Source organism: Cyprinus carpio, chromosome B7, assembly GCF_018340385.1.
Source record: "Cyprinus carpio isolate SPL01 chromosome B7, ASM1834038v1, whole genome shotgun sequence".
Taxonomy (NCBI): domain Eukaryota; kingdom Metazoa; phylum Chordata; class Actinopteri; order Cypriniformes; family Cyprinidae; genus Cyprinus; species Cyprinus carpio.
Window position 1 is genome coordinate 42,481,295 of NC_056603.1, and position 14,845 is coordinate 42,496,139.

General features: G+C 35.4%; 1 protein-coding gene across 7 annotated transcripts in view; it reads right to left on the reverse strand.

Moving 5' to 3' along the window:
* zmp:0000001168 (signal-induced proliferation-associated 1-like protein 2) overlaps positions 1–14,845 on the reverse strand; it is a 52,630-nt gene that overhangs the window by 32,471 nt on the left and 5,314 nt on the right. The window contains exon 1 of one of the 7 annotated variants that reach the window (XM_042728752.1): positions 7,681–7,971. The exons of the other annotated variants lie outside the window; for them this stretch is intronic. The gene's annotated coding sequence lies outside the window, so the exon portion shown is untranslated. Of the gene's footprint in view, positions 1–7,680; positions 7,972–14,845 lie in introns of those variants that run through there. 7 annotated transcript variants of the gene reach the window in all.

A 14,845-nucleotide genomic window follows, 5' to 3' on the forward strand; every position in this document is an offset into this window, starting at 1 on the left:
ACTAATGTCAAGTTTTACTTCTAACACACTCCAAGCATCCGCGCTGCTTCTGACCTGAAAGAGAAATGGATGTGCAACAGCACTTGTGTCCGATCTAGTTACAGTGTTAGGATCACAACGAAGGCAGTTCATCTCACTCAAACTTAAGGTCCTTGCACACTGAGTCTGAAATTTTCACATGCGTTTTTCCATTTTTTCGTCATCCTTTCCTATCAAAATGCATGCTATGGATGCTGAAACGCTGAAAATTGAATCTGATCTGAATTTTTTTATGGCGGACGAAAGTTTCGGCGGCAGTGTGTAAACGTGATTGACACAACATGAGGTCGTATTTATTTTTTAATGTGCGAAAATTTATGACTCAGTGTGCAATGACCTTTACCCTACACCGTGTCTTGTTATCTTGTAATGTCATCTGTATGGTTCTGTTGATGAAGTAATCCTGTGTTTGCGCCTATCTAGTATTTCCTCTCCTCCTACTACAAGTGTGTATCAGTGGGTGGAGCTAAACAGGCAGCAGTGTAGAAGTAGGTATTGATCTTCTCCTGCGGAGGCAGTGTTTAGCCACACTATTATGTCATAAAGTGGCACATTCCAAAGCGAATCGTTTTCTGGGCTTGGTTTCAATAAAAGCTGTTTTTAAACTAACAAGAAAGTTTTGAGTTTTGAAACTTACAGGATGTTTTTATAATACATTGGAAATGCTTTCCATATATTTGCTTAACCTTGAAATTTTATTTTCCACTAAATTCTGTTTTCTGTTAATTTTTTTCGTCTGAATACGGTTTTATGATTTAATACCATTTTATAATTAAAAATTTTATCTAATGAAAATCTAATATTTAATTCACAACAAAACAATGCTTTTTTATTTTTTTGTCAAATAAGATGCTGCATTGCAGAAGTGTATAAATCAAAAAGACCACAGCTGGTCTTCTTACCACTCACCTAAAAGGTTAAGATTTCAAGTAAACCGCCAAATTAAGATGTAACCAAACGTGCACCGTTCCTAATTTACACACACTGACACACAATTGATTTGAACTGCATATACAGGCTCTTTTTTGAACCAGGGACTTCTCATATAAAGAACAATGACAACAACAAAAACCATGTAAGAACTCCAATGTTAAATGTGTACACTCTACATGTGGCTGTGTAATTGAGCATGTAATACCTGACACACACACATGTATCTGACAAATCATGCACGTTTATCTTGCAAATGGAGCAGTGGGGGGAATGGGGGGTTCAATCACAGGCCTGTTTAAACACCAGCGCAACCATGAAGTGAAAAATTATAACACTTTTCATTTTTATACACTTCCTTTCTGTCAAAAATAGCACAGACACTGTGGCGTACATCAGACCACATCCACCCAGCTGACCTGCACAATAGCTGCTCTGCTCACAGGAGGAGGGGGGTTCCTGCAAACTTTGCCAATACATTGGAAAGTTCTCATAAAATATGTGTCATTGTTTGCCAAGTTTTTTAAGTCCAGGTTGCATGATTTTTGCCTTGCTATTTGCTTCTGCACACACACTCTTTCAGGATCTCTATATCTACATTCTGGTTTCTTGGGGAAAGGAGGAGAGGAAGATTAATGTCACAGACACATGCCTGATAACGTTTATTTAAACCATAAAATTTAATCTCATCTGAATTATTATGGTGCCCATTGTGCAAATGATTAAAAAAAAAAACTATGGCAAGCCGTTTTGTATTTTAATGTCACCAGTGTTCTTTGTTGCAATTTAATTTTGACAAAAAATAAAAAATAAAAATTCATACTGCATTTGTAAAAAGCCTATTTAAAACTCTCTTATTGAGTAAAAACTCTAAATACAGAACTCTAGCACAGCACTTTATTGCAAAAAGAAATATATTAGTGGTGGGCCGTTATCGGCGTTAACGTGCTGCGTTAACGTGAGACTCTTATCGGGCGATAAAAAAAATATCGCCGTTAATCTATTCTCAAAGTTGGGTTGGGAGCTGGGTCTATACTTTGCAAGCTTTGATGACTTTCACCGTGATAGTTTAGCGCGGATGTATACCTAAACGAATTGCACTGTAGGGGGCGAGAACGAGTCTTCAAACCTGTGTGTATGCCTACTGTGAAATTACCAAGATTCCCAAAAAAAACCTCAACAAGACTCACGCCTGTTTCACACATACTCCGTCTGCAGTGCGTATGCAGTCCGTGTGTGTGTGGTGCAGAAGCAGCACGGACTCATTGTGCTTTCACACAGGACTCGTTTGCAGTCCGCTACTGATCCGCGGCTGTTTAGTCCACAAACACAACATTTGTTCATTATTCTATATTTCAAACCATGTTAAAAAAAAAGACTCTTAGCACAGACCAGTAACAATCTTTCATGATCATAGACATTAGTTTAAACTTAAAGGGGTCATGACATGGGTTTTTTTATTTTATTATTATGGTCCCCTAGGTGCAATTATAGTATTACTATAGTTTTTTTTTAAAAAAACTTTTAAAATGTAGTGAATTATGATGCCATTTTCCCACCCTGTTTCTCATCCTTTGATTCAAACAGTCTGTTTTTAAGGTTGTTTCCCCTTTAAGAGTTCAGTGTTAACGCCCGCTGTTATGATTGGCTAACTACAGCGCCTATGGATCAATTATTAACACCCCCAGCCAGAACATTTGCGGATTGAGCGTAACTGTTTAGTAGCAGGTGATGCATTCGAAGCGATGGCTCTTGCAATGATAAAAACCTTATATTTTGAGCACATCTGCGTGGCATTGTAATTTCCCTGTACACAGACCCACTCGCATTCGCAGACCCACTCGCTGTCCAGCGCGGCGCGACAACGATACGAAATGAGCGTAGTTGTCTTGTGCTGGAGGCGGTCATATGCAAATGTTGGAACCTCACTTCGCACCGTGACGTCACTTCTTACCGTGGATCAAGAACGAGCTGTATTTAGAGCTTGATTAAATAAATGGCTCGTTTATAATGGGGAGGACGTCTTAAGCTATGAAACTTGCAGGACGTTTTAATGGTACAAAGACCTCTTATATTCCAAAAGATCAAGGCAAATTTGGTTTCTCATTTCATGACCCCTTTAATAAATATAAACAACATATTATTCATGCATTTGACTTCTAGGTTTGTATAATAAGCTGCTCAAGCAAGCGGCAAAACATTTAAACACAACAATTAGCCTACTTTTCTTGTTGGGATATCGCAAATATTTAAAATTAAAGCACCGCTGACAGAAACAGTCGACTCTCGTGCCTTTTTACATTTAAATCTTTATCAAAAGCAATCGCACGGTTCTTAATGAACTTTGTTTTTCTGCTTCCATAAAAGTGCATAGGGCTATATCATGTTGCCTCGTTTATCTAAAGGTGCTCTTTTTCTTGTTTTAAACCTAGCCAAAACCCATGTGTTGCGTGTGAAACACAGTAGGCTTTAATTAGTATTCATTTATTGTGAAATTACTGCATTTCCGTGTCAATCCATGTTAACTTTTACCGCGAACAATGCGCTGGCATTTAATTCAGCGCCTGCAAAAATAGACTCGGTACGTAAACGTATAGACGCACCGCTCCTGGAATGCACTGACGGACCGCAACCGTGTGAACACTGGAATCCGTTAACATGGGTGCGTAAAAAAAAAAATGCAACGCATACGCACTGCATGCATGTGTGAAACAGGCGTAAGGTTGTTTGCAACTTGTGCAATGCTGAATTAGTTTACTGTAGGAGTTCTTCCAGTCTCAAGTACCACCTAAACGCAAAGCATCCCTTAGCTAATGTGGAAGATGCCGGGCCAAGCAATGTAGCGCAGTGGAAGAGTCGTCGTCAAACTACTATGTTTGAGTGCAGCACAGCTCTATCAGTACTAACAAGTACATCTTATTGAACATAATTTGAATGCCTTCGGCAGAATTCAAATGAGCCATTGTAATCTAGATTAATTCCAAGATTACAGTGAGATTAATCTAGATTAAAAAAATTAATCTATGCCCACCACTAATATATATATATATATATATATATATATATATATATATATATATATATAGTAGAGCTCTTGAATTAAATTACAGAATAAACCACATGCATTTCACTTTAAGTAGTAAAAATAAACATTTTCAGTCTCAATCGTGATGACTTTTGACTAGTAACAAGTCATAATTTCTATTATAAAGCTCTGCATAGTGTTGCTTTCGTCAATGAAAATTATGACTAAATATCATCGTCAACGAACATTTATCCATGACGAAAACGAGATGAGACGCAACATAAATGCTGGTCATGTGACGATAAATGTATAATGCATTATTGTTGACGAATAAAAATGATGATAATTGTTGTTTGAGAAGTAAAAACTATGCTAAAATGTCTCTTCATTTTCGTTGACGAAAACGAGACGAAACAAAATGTTATGACGTTATTTCGTCTCGTTATGTCACGTTATTATTATTATTTTGCAGTATTTCTGTTGCCTGCGTCTCATTTCAGGGCTGCATCAGGTCGCACTGTGCAGACGCGACCGATGTCGCTTCCTCGTAGCATTATTAAGAAGATGACAACAAAGAAGTTAAGCAGGATTTATACTTTCGCCTGGCTCCGCTGACTGCGAGCGCACCTTCCCAAATGGACGAGGCTTTTATATTTGTCGCGTTCGCCACTGTACTATTCTTTGAAAAGACAGGGGAGCGACGAGGAGTAATTGTCCTCTAAAACCGTCAGGAATCACCGGTGAGAAGAAGTCATTTGCCAGAATGGCCAGAACAAGTCTTGTGATGAATGAGCTGATGAATTAATAATTTCTTTATGTACAAACTTAAAACAATCTTAAACTATTGGCTGTATTTCGCAACAAACACAAGACAACTTTAAGCAAATAGTGTATAATTAATATCTAATTGAATTCTAATTCTATTTTATACAATAAAAATAAAACGTGCTTCAAATAAGAAGCCTTGGACAAACTATGCAAAAAAATGTTCCCCTTCACCTTATGGAGTTTCATATTAAACTGCTTCTGTTTCACACAAACACCATGTTTGGCTAGAATCACCCTGAACTCGTGCATGTTCGGATGCGGAGTTATGTGGAAAGTTACAAAAAATGCTGTGTACTCCGCCACAAGAAATTAGTTAGCGTGCACTCAAAGCGAACTTCCGGCAACACCGCGATGACATCATATTTTCCATGCTCACCCAAGTGGACTTGCGGACGCGTCGAGTATAAATCAGCCTTGACACAGAGAAAGGGACCAATGGCCGGCCAGCCGGGGTTCGTCTTTGGGTGAAAAATTAGCAGATTTTATTTTATTTTATTTATTGTTTTTATTAATTTTATTTAAATTTATGTGTGTGTACTTCTAACATGTTTGGTTGGTAAAATAAATGTTGTAAATTCAAATCAGAGAGTCTTCCGTGTCTGGAATGGATGTATTCTTAAGTCTATAAGGTAACAATAATATAATCAGATAACCTTGTTTGAAATGGGTTTGTCTAAGATAATTATTTTTGGTTTTTTGTTTTCTTCTAGGTACTTTTATTATTTTGACTGTGTTAAATAGAATGGCATTGCTAAAAAGTCATCAGTTTTCGTCAACTAAAACTAGACTAAAAAGTCATCAGTTTTCGTTGACTAAAACTAGACTAAAATGTCATCAGTTTTCGTTGACTAAAACTAGACTAAAATGTCATCAGTTTTTGTTGACTAAAACTAGACTAAAATGTCATCAGTTTTCGTAGACTAAAACTAGACTAAAATGTCATCAGTTTTTGTCGACTAAAACTAGACTAGACTAAAAAGAGTGTGAACATGACTAAAACTAATAAAAACTAAAATGACAGCTTCACACAAAGACTAGACTAAAACTAAAATTAAAACAGGCCGCCAAAAACAACACTAGCTCTGCAACAACATTTTTACTCCTCATCAAATGCAAAACAAACTGTTTACACATCTCTTTTTCTTTCCAAACATTGCTGAAGGTAGACATTTATGGATATTGACATTTAGCCAAATATTCAACATTCCTCCATCCATCTGGAATACTGTAGTACAGCCCATACTGTGATCTGACTCCCGGAGATACAGAGAACTCTTTGAAAATCAGTGTTAATGCTCTGCAACCGCTTTAACTCATTCCTGGCCTCATCCACTGCCCCAACACTTTCCCGCCTGGCTTTTTATAAAAGCCCCAATAAATATTCATGAGATGCAATTACCATAATGAGCTGCCTGTGAATAGAAAGCTGTAAGATGTGATGCTGACTAGTAAGAATTACCATCGCAGAAGTCTTTAATTACATTTTTGCTAGTAATAATGAATTTGATTATACAGTATCAACCTTGTAAAGGTCTTAAACATACTAGTTCTAATTTTATTCTTACTAAATGTAATAATTTTAGATTTTATGTAACTTAAAATTGAGGAGTGCAAAATAATTCTGACTGGCCAAAATTGAATGACTAGTAATTACAGATTAGAATATAATTACAGTCTAATCATACTGAATTACAGATATCTACAAGTTTATTTAAATTAAGAATAACCTGAATGTGATTGTTTTTTTAGTCTTATCATCAGACAGCTCTTAAATTAGACATGTGAAAACTCAACTGTAGATCTCTAAAATTAAAAAAAAGGAAGTCAGCTGAGACAAAGAAATATTCCCATAACTGAATTCTGCAGATCAGCCCATACAGATCTGATATGGATGGACTGCTGTTTTTTTAAATCAGTGTAACACATCTATGCTTCACTAACATGCTTACTAAATATCTCATTATAAATAAAAAGAAAACAGAAAACAGTCAAATGCAAATGAAAACTGGTGCATCCCTTGTCAAAATTGCATTATAAATATCCAAATGTGCACTAGTAGTCAGAACCAAGTAATGACCAATAATGCTGGAAGCTTAAGGTTAAATTGGCTTGCCACTAAAAGAATGTGTTGGCGTTTTGGTCAGATGTAAAAAGCACCTAATATTTCAGAAACATAAAACAGAATATTTGACATCAATTAAGCCATCTGGCATTCTTGCAAAAATCATTATTATGCAATGAACTTCAAAAGTTTGGTAGGTAATTTTGAGACTATTTAGTTAAAGATATGGCTTTAGCCAGTAATATTTCAAATTTGGACATATTTCATTACAACTTTCAAGTATAGGCCTTCTCATGTTTCCAACATTTAATCAATGGATGGCTCCACAAGCATCCACATATGTCTGGGCTAAACCCAAATATCCACTGACCCCAGAACCGCCCTGAATAGGTCATGTCTTTCTTTCTCCGCATCGTTTTTGTGCTGATGTGCCGTTTCTTTCCTATCAGTATCCATGCACTAAATTGCATCCAAATGACGCTAAAAAGAGGACAGTGCAATGAGAGCAGTGTGGATGCAGTTAACAATCTGCCTGCCTCCGACTCATCAACGCTTAAACACATCTCTTTACGCTAAAATGAGCGTTTATGAGCATTATAACAACAAAGGCTGCTTGCACTGAATAGACGACGATATGAATCATTGCCTGCTACATTTCAGCAATGCCAACCGGAACAGGACGAAGTCACCGAACGAACAAAGAAGCGAACAGCACATCCTTTCTCGCTTACAGGATTGCATCAGTGTGGCATTCGGTGTCACTCGCATTAAAACTGCGTCCTCGAATGAAACTCACCGACAACAAAGCGATGCCTGACAGCTGTCTGGTCTCTTCCGCTCTCTTTTTTTCTCCCCTCGGGTAATTCTTGTCGAACTGAGGCTAAATCGTAAACTCGACGAATCTGTCGTTTTTGCACAGCGATTTCCTGTGATTTGCAACCTCGAGAACAGGTGCAATGGTGCAGCGAGCCCTTCCGATGCGCGCGCCTGCCAAGCTCCAATACGCGAACACTGCGGTGATGTATTTTAAAGGTGAACGACGAGGAATTGACGTTTTCAGCTCTCTCTCTCTCTCTCTCTCTCTCTCTCTCTCTCTCTCTCTCTCTCACACACACACACACACACACGCACACACACGGTTCAGCGAGTGTCCTGATCTTATTTCACACTCTCCTCTCCTGAAAGAGACGGGTTTTCTGCTTAGTGCAGATTTGGGGGCAAAATATGCGCACTGAGCAAATGCAGCAGAATCGAATGCAAGAATTTGTGCTTCTCCCTCACTGTAAACGCAGAAATGTTGCACGGAATAAATAATTCGTTGGATTGGAGGGCAACTGCTCATGTAATTGAATAGCCAAGATGGCTTTATTTATGAAGAATGAACGCTTGTTTTGGTCAAACAATCCAAATAAGGATCCAACAGAATCTGGAGTGAATTTCTTGTTAATTATGTTGTGCATTTAACGCATTTTGGTTATTTACGCACTGTCTGTTTCCTCTTTCTGATAGGCTTTGGGAAATTACTGAGACCCCACCAGTATCAGTTTCACTTCCAATTTTCTTGCATTTTGATTAAAAAGAGAAAAAAGCCTAGTAGCCTACAGCTTTTTGTTGCTATGATCATTTTAGATGTTAATATATTTGCACAAACCATTCCTCAAGACATTCATGTACAGTCAAATGATTAAGCCCTCAAATAAATAGGACGGAGTAAGCTTCCCAACACTGCATATACACAGCAGGCTAAAATAATGCCTTATTTTACCTTTTTTATTGTTGTTTTGTGAATTTTAGCGACTGCATTTGGGTGTTGATAAAACCACAAGTATTATTTATTAAAGCTATAATGTTTTTACGCACGTCTCATTATGTGCTTTGTGTTTTGCTTTATGTTTGTGGATATTTTGAACTTTCAGTGGAGACTATTGCATGTCTTTTTGTCATATGTTTACACTACATAAAACATTTAGGATGCATTATCAACCATCATTAATATTTCATAGTGTCAATATGATTATCCTGCCCCCTCTGCTTTCTCTCACCTGTTTTCAGTTTCAGGTGCATCACCTGCTAATGTGTTTTTTAATGTTTGGGTTCATGCATAATTAATTAGTAGCTGAAAATAGAAAATATATATTATATATATATATATATATATATATATATATATATATATATATATATATATATATATTCCACATTTTTTGCAACCCCAGCTATAGTAGTCAAACTTTTCATAGATGCAAAAAAGTTGTTTTCATTTATGTAACCCTTTACTATTTACTAGTGTAATATTACATTTCTGTCTCTGTCAAGAACATTTTTTATATATGTAAATGAAGAGAGAAGGGGATGGAAATTAATAAACCTGAACCTGGCTTTTTAATGTTTAACTTGCAGCATTTTTATGAATTTTCAGTCTTGTTGTTGTCCTGTAGAATCTACACATAGATCATTGCTGATTGGGAACTAATAAAATGTAAGCATTTGCAAACAGGACACAAATATTAGAGCACTTGTTGGACAGGAAGTCTGATTTAAGATGAAGGAACATTAATTTATGTTAAAGGAACAAAACATGCTGAATACGTTGCACTTTCATAAATATAATGTACCGGCAAATACACAAACATAAACATAAGCATTACAGGATAATATGTTAATTTATGTGTTTGTTATTATTATTTATATAAACAACAGTTTTTATATGCATTAATCTAATGCCTGAAACATTCCTTTAAACTAATTTGTAAATGGACCGGAATCTAATTCTAAGTCCCTCTGCTGTCACAAATCTTACCCCTAAAACACACCTTTGAAAATCAAAATGACATTTAAATGTTTTTTTATTTTTTTATTTTTTATTTCCTGTGCAAGTAAGTTCTTCATGCCTTAAAATCGCTTGAATGTAACTCTACCTTTACCTCATGTAGTATGTGTAGCTGAGCAGTAACTAGTTACAGTAACAACATTACTTTTTGTAGTAACTAGTAGCGTAACTAATTACTAATACAATTTCAATAATAATATTACCATGTTACCATCCATAAAACAGCTCTTTACTAAGTTACTTTTGATGCCTCAACCCCTACTGATTTGAAGTCCAGCAGTCCAATTCCTAGCTTTATTTTCATAAATTTCATGATTTGCACAGGCACATAAAGTCACCAGTGCAGCAGGCAAGCTTGGAATATGAAAAAAGCTTACATTCAACGGATGGAAATATTGCTATTACATTGATTTTGTCAGGAGAAAAGATGATCAGAACATCGATTTGTAAGTTGTTGCATTAGTTTGCATTGGCTTACCCACCCACATCCCTCTGATCCGGATATAAATTGTATTAGAAAACAAAACATTTTCATATGGGATTTATTTTGATAAAATACATCCTGAAAAATTATCGTATACAGGTAACAGAAATTACAGCTACAATTCACTTCAAGCTACACAATTAATGAGAATAATACAACACTATCACTATCAATCACCACTGATTGTTTGTAATAACTTCTGCAGAAATAGATAACACTTTATTTTAAGGTGTCCTTGTTACATGTGTTACATGTACTTACAATTATATTAACAATACAATTACATGCAAGTAATTTAGTGAACGCTCTCTACAGCGTTGGACATGTAACTTTAATCGATACCATTAGCCTTTGGCTTGACTACCTTATCAAACAGCTAATAATGTGAAGGTTTTTTATGCATATTTTTTTTTCTCTGTATCCCCACAAATTAGTATGCATTCACTGCTTTGCCCCCTGTATTTCATATATCCATATTTCAGCAAAACAGTTTTGATTTTGAATACTGCAATGACCCACAGGGGCCTATGCAAAACACTTAAACCCTATCAAGTTGCTATGATACACAGCTTGCTATGATGCCCAGTGTTTCTTACAGTTTTCAGTTCCCTGTATGCAGTGAGGGATTAAACAGTGAAAAGGCTTAAAAAGCTTTTAGGCACGAGGGCACAAATATTGACCTCACTGAGGGTTCTGTATAAAATAAATCTGTATTTTATAAATAATACTTACAGTAGATTGAAGAACAGAAAGCAGAGTAAAGGATAATGTGCTTTTTTTTCAGAGAGGCTGTATCCTATGCTTCTTGCCTGCTCTGACAGTCACCCTTATTATAGGGTCTGCTTCCTGTTTGACAGGAAATAATGTGATGCCAGCTGACCTTTATGTATGCTGGGAGGATGAAACTGCATGGCCTGATAGAACTAGGTTAACTTCCGTTTGGTTCAATGTGTAGTTTCTCTCTACTTTGTTTCCTCCACACTCACATTTTGTAAGTGATGTGCACAATAGATTAAATAGATATGCTCTCATACAAAGCAAAATTATTTTCCCTCATTTTTGTCAATAACATTAGAACAATGTATACTTTGTATGCACAAAAAATACAGATGCTAGACTAAGGCCCTGTTTACACCATTAACACCACTGTCTTGTGTGATACAATCACAAGTGGTCAACCAAGACAGATTTCAGTTATGACACACAAATCTAGTTTAAGCGTGTCTCTGATATCTTGAATACAGTTCCCTTAAAAAGAGAGATCTTCCACAAGACAAGAGAATAATTGAATTTACAAATTAACATAAATTATAAAGTATAAATCTTCTTGGTTCTTTGTATCGTGTTTTACTTCCTCCAGTATAACGTCATGTCAGTCTGTCACTGCAAGTTGATATTATACTGAAAAAGCTCTGTGAATTATTTAGCACATATCGATATTTATAAACAACTGATATAGTGGGGAGTAAAATAAAAATCAATATTTACAGGCAGTGCTTTTAAAGGATGATAATTTCACTTTACCACTTGTCAAATGCCAAAAGAGAAAAGTTTCATCAGCATCCTGAGTATTAAAAAATCCAACTTTGTTTTTAAGAAAACAAGAATAAATTATTATGAACATTTATAAGCGCATATTTAAGTGTGAACTGAATGTAAACTTTTTGGACACTTGTAATTAAATGAAATTTATTATAGTTTAAATGTATACTAAATGCAAGAAGCTGAACCTTTTGACCCACTTAAGTACGACTTAAGTACATCATTTATGTAATTTCAAAATTACTTATATCGTCCTTTAAATATGATTGAAGTTCTGCTGAATGTTCTGATAAGCACTTACTATAAACTAAAATATACTTGAATGTCATTTCTGTTGAAACACGTATGCTACACATTTAAATATATTTGTAACTACACACTTGTAATGATGAAGTGTGTATTAAATGTAATATCAAATAACACAATACAGTTTGAATTATAATCAACATGTGCTTTAGTATGTTAGTCAACACATCAAAATAAGTGTACTTCTTTAAAACACCACAAAAGATTAAGATTACTATTATTTAAAATGCACTTTAACATTTAATTTGATATTATTTCAAAGTGCACTTTTTATACAATTGTACTTAAGTGTCTTAAGAAACAAAGTAATTAATATTATACTATCTTCCAAGTAGCTTTTTTTTTTTTTTTTAAATATACGTTTAATATTTGAACTACATTACAAGTGCACATTCAGTACAATTAATCGCTCTTCTTTTTCACAAGCACCCTGAAATTGTGCATTAGTTGTGTCTCAGTCTCACTTCTCTGTGCTTAGAGAGCAACCCAAGTAAAAATTGGCTCCCCTAATGTGGTACTAGTGCAATGTCACCCCAGTGCTTGAAGCACCACTATTTTAGCATATGACACTGAACACGGAATAAAAAAGAAATGCACTTTATGTTTAGTGTCAAAAATGGCTGCTCGACAAATATAGCAGAGGACAAAATAAATGTGTCCATGAGAAAATGTGGTAACGAACCGTAAACATGGAAGGACATCATAAGCAAACCATCAAACCATATTCAGGACATGCTTAAAAAGTCATAGGTTTTTGCTCCTCCTCAAATGCAAACTTTAGAACAAGAACAAAACCTCAAGCAGGAAGTCTACAGTTTGGTTCATGAGGGTGAAATGAAACAGTCTGGCCAATGGTGCATGTTTTTATGTGAAAAATGTTCCCAGACACAGAAAGGAGACCTCACAGGGAGAAGTTTAAAGACACTTTTAGAGCTGTTGAATGTGCATTCAGCATTTATCAGACACTTTTACAGTGCATGAAGGCTATACATTTTTTATTTGTATTTTTTACCCGTATGTGTGTTCCCTGGGAGTTGAATCCACAACCTTTTGCACTGCTAACACAATGCGTCACCACTGAGCCACAGGAACACCTTTGAAATGGCAGGTGTTTTATGAGTTGTGTGTTTGTTTGACTCATGAAGAGGAAGAGGAACTTGCATGACAAAACAACACAAAGGGAATTAATCTTGGTCATTCAAATAAGAGTATTTTATACTTTTTGTCTAGATGTTTTCTATGTGTGAGTTTAGGTAACTTCCTCTATCTATAGGTCCATTTCTGCACGTATGTACACATTGCTTCCTGTGTTATTAACAACTTGTGTGTATATGGGTTATTATTACAAAATGCCCCCCTTTTGAGCAGTCAGTCAGTGATCACTTTATTCATGAAAAGAGTACACTACAAGTCAAAAGGTTGTAGTTTTTAATGTTTTTAAAAGAAGTCACTTTTGCCCACCAAGGCTGCATTTATAAGTAAAATTACAGTAAAATTAATAAATAAATATTATTACAATTTCAATGAACTATTTTCTATGCAAATATATTGTAAAATGTAATTTATTCCTGTGATGCAGTGCTGAATTTTCAGCATCATTCCTCCAGTCTTCAGTGTCACATGATCTTCAGAAATCATTCTAATATACTGATTTGCTGCTCAAGAAACATTTCTGATTATTATCAATGTTGTTTTTTGCCTAATGTTTTCCATTCAAAAATCTGTGGCAAGAAAGATTAAAATAAATTAATAGTTTTATTCAGTAAGGATGCATTAAAATGTGACAGTGAAGTAACTGTAAAGACATTTATAATGTTACAAGAAATTTCCATTTTCATAAAAATGCTGTTCTTTTAAACTTCAAAAAATCCTGAAAAAAAAAAACTGCCTCGGTGAGCACATTCTTTAAAAAAAAATTCATTATTGAAAACTGCCATTGTAAATATTTTATTTCTACACAAAACTTTTAAATTAGGAATTAGTTTAATATAAAACCAACAGTGGTCTGTAGCATGTCCTCATTAATGTGTATGCATGCATGTTTAAAATATCTACAGAAATGAGGCTTTTTGCCCAAATGGGCAGGAAGAAAAACTGTTCCAGTGAAAGACAGAGTGAGACACACTCACAAAAGAAAGATAGAGAGAACCCTTCCCTCCATCACTACATCCATTATACTGTCACACTGTCCAGTCTGTCCATACTGATGTCTCTGCACCTGCGCCTGCTTCAGAGCCTCTACTTTACATTCTCCTCCCATTGCACAGTTTCCCCCCAATTTTAACTAATATAAACATATACACTCTTAAAACATAAAGGTCCCAAATTGGGGGTTTGGCAGCGCTGCCATGGAAGAACCATTCTGGGTTCCTTAAAGAACCTTTCAGTGAACAGTTCTTTCTTAATGTGAAGAACATTTTAATATTCTAAAGAGGCTTTTGCCAACACAAGGGACCTTCTGTGAAATGGAAAGATTCCATGAATGTTAAAGATTCTTTATAGAAGCATTGGTGCCAAATACGGAGCCTTCATTTTTCAAGTGTATGCCATCGTTAATTATTAAAGAAATGCCATATATTAATATTAGTATGGAAACATCTTTGTAATTTTGGCTGTTTTTGTAAGTTGCATCTGTTTGGCCAAATGCTGTAAAAGTACATGTCATTTATCTGCTAAAAATAAAGCATCAGATGTGAATTAACACATTTTTAGCTTATTAATATCAACTAGGCCATTGCTTGATATGACCTTGCTAGAGAGTCTATTCTCATGACCTAATTAATATTAATGAGCCTGGGT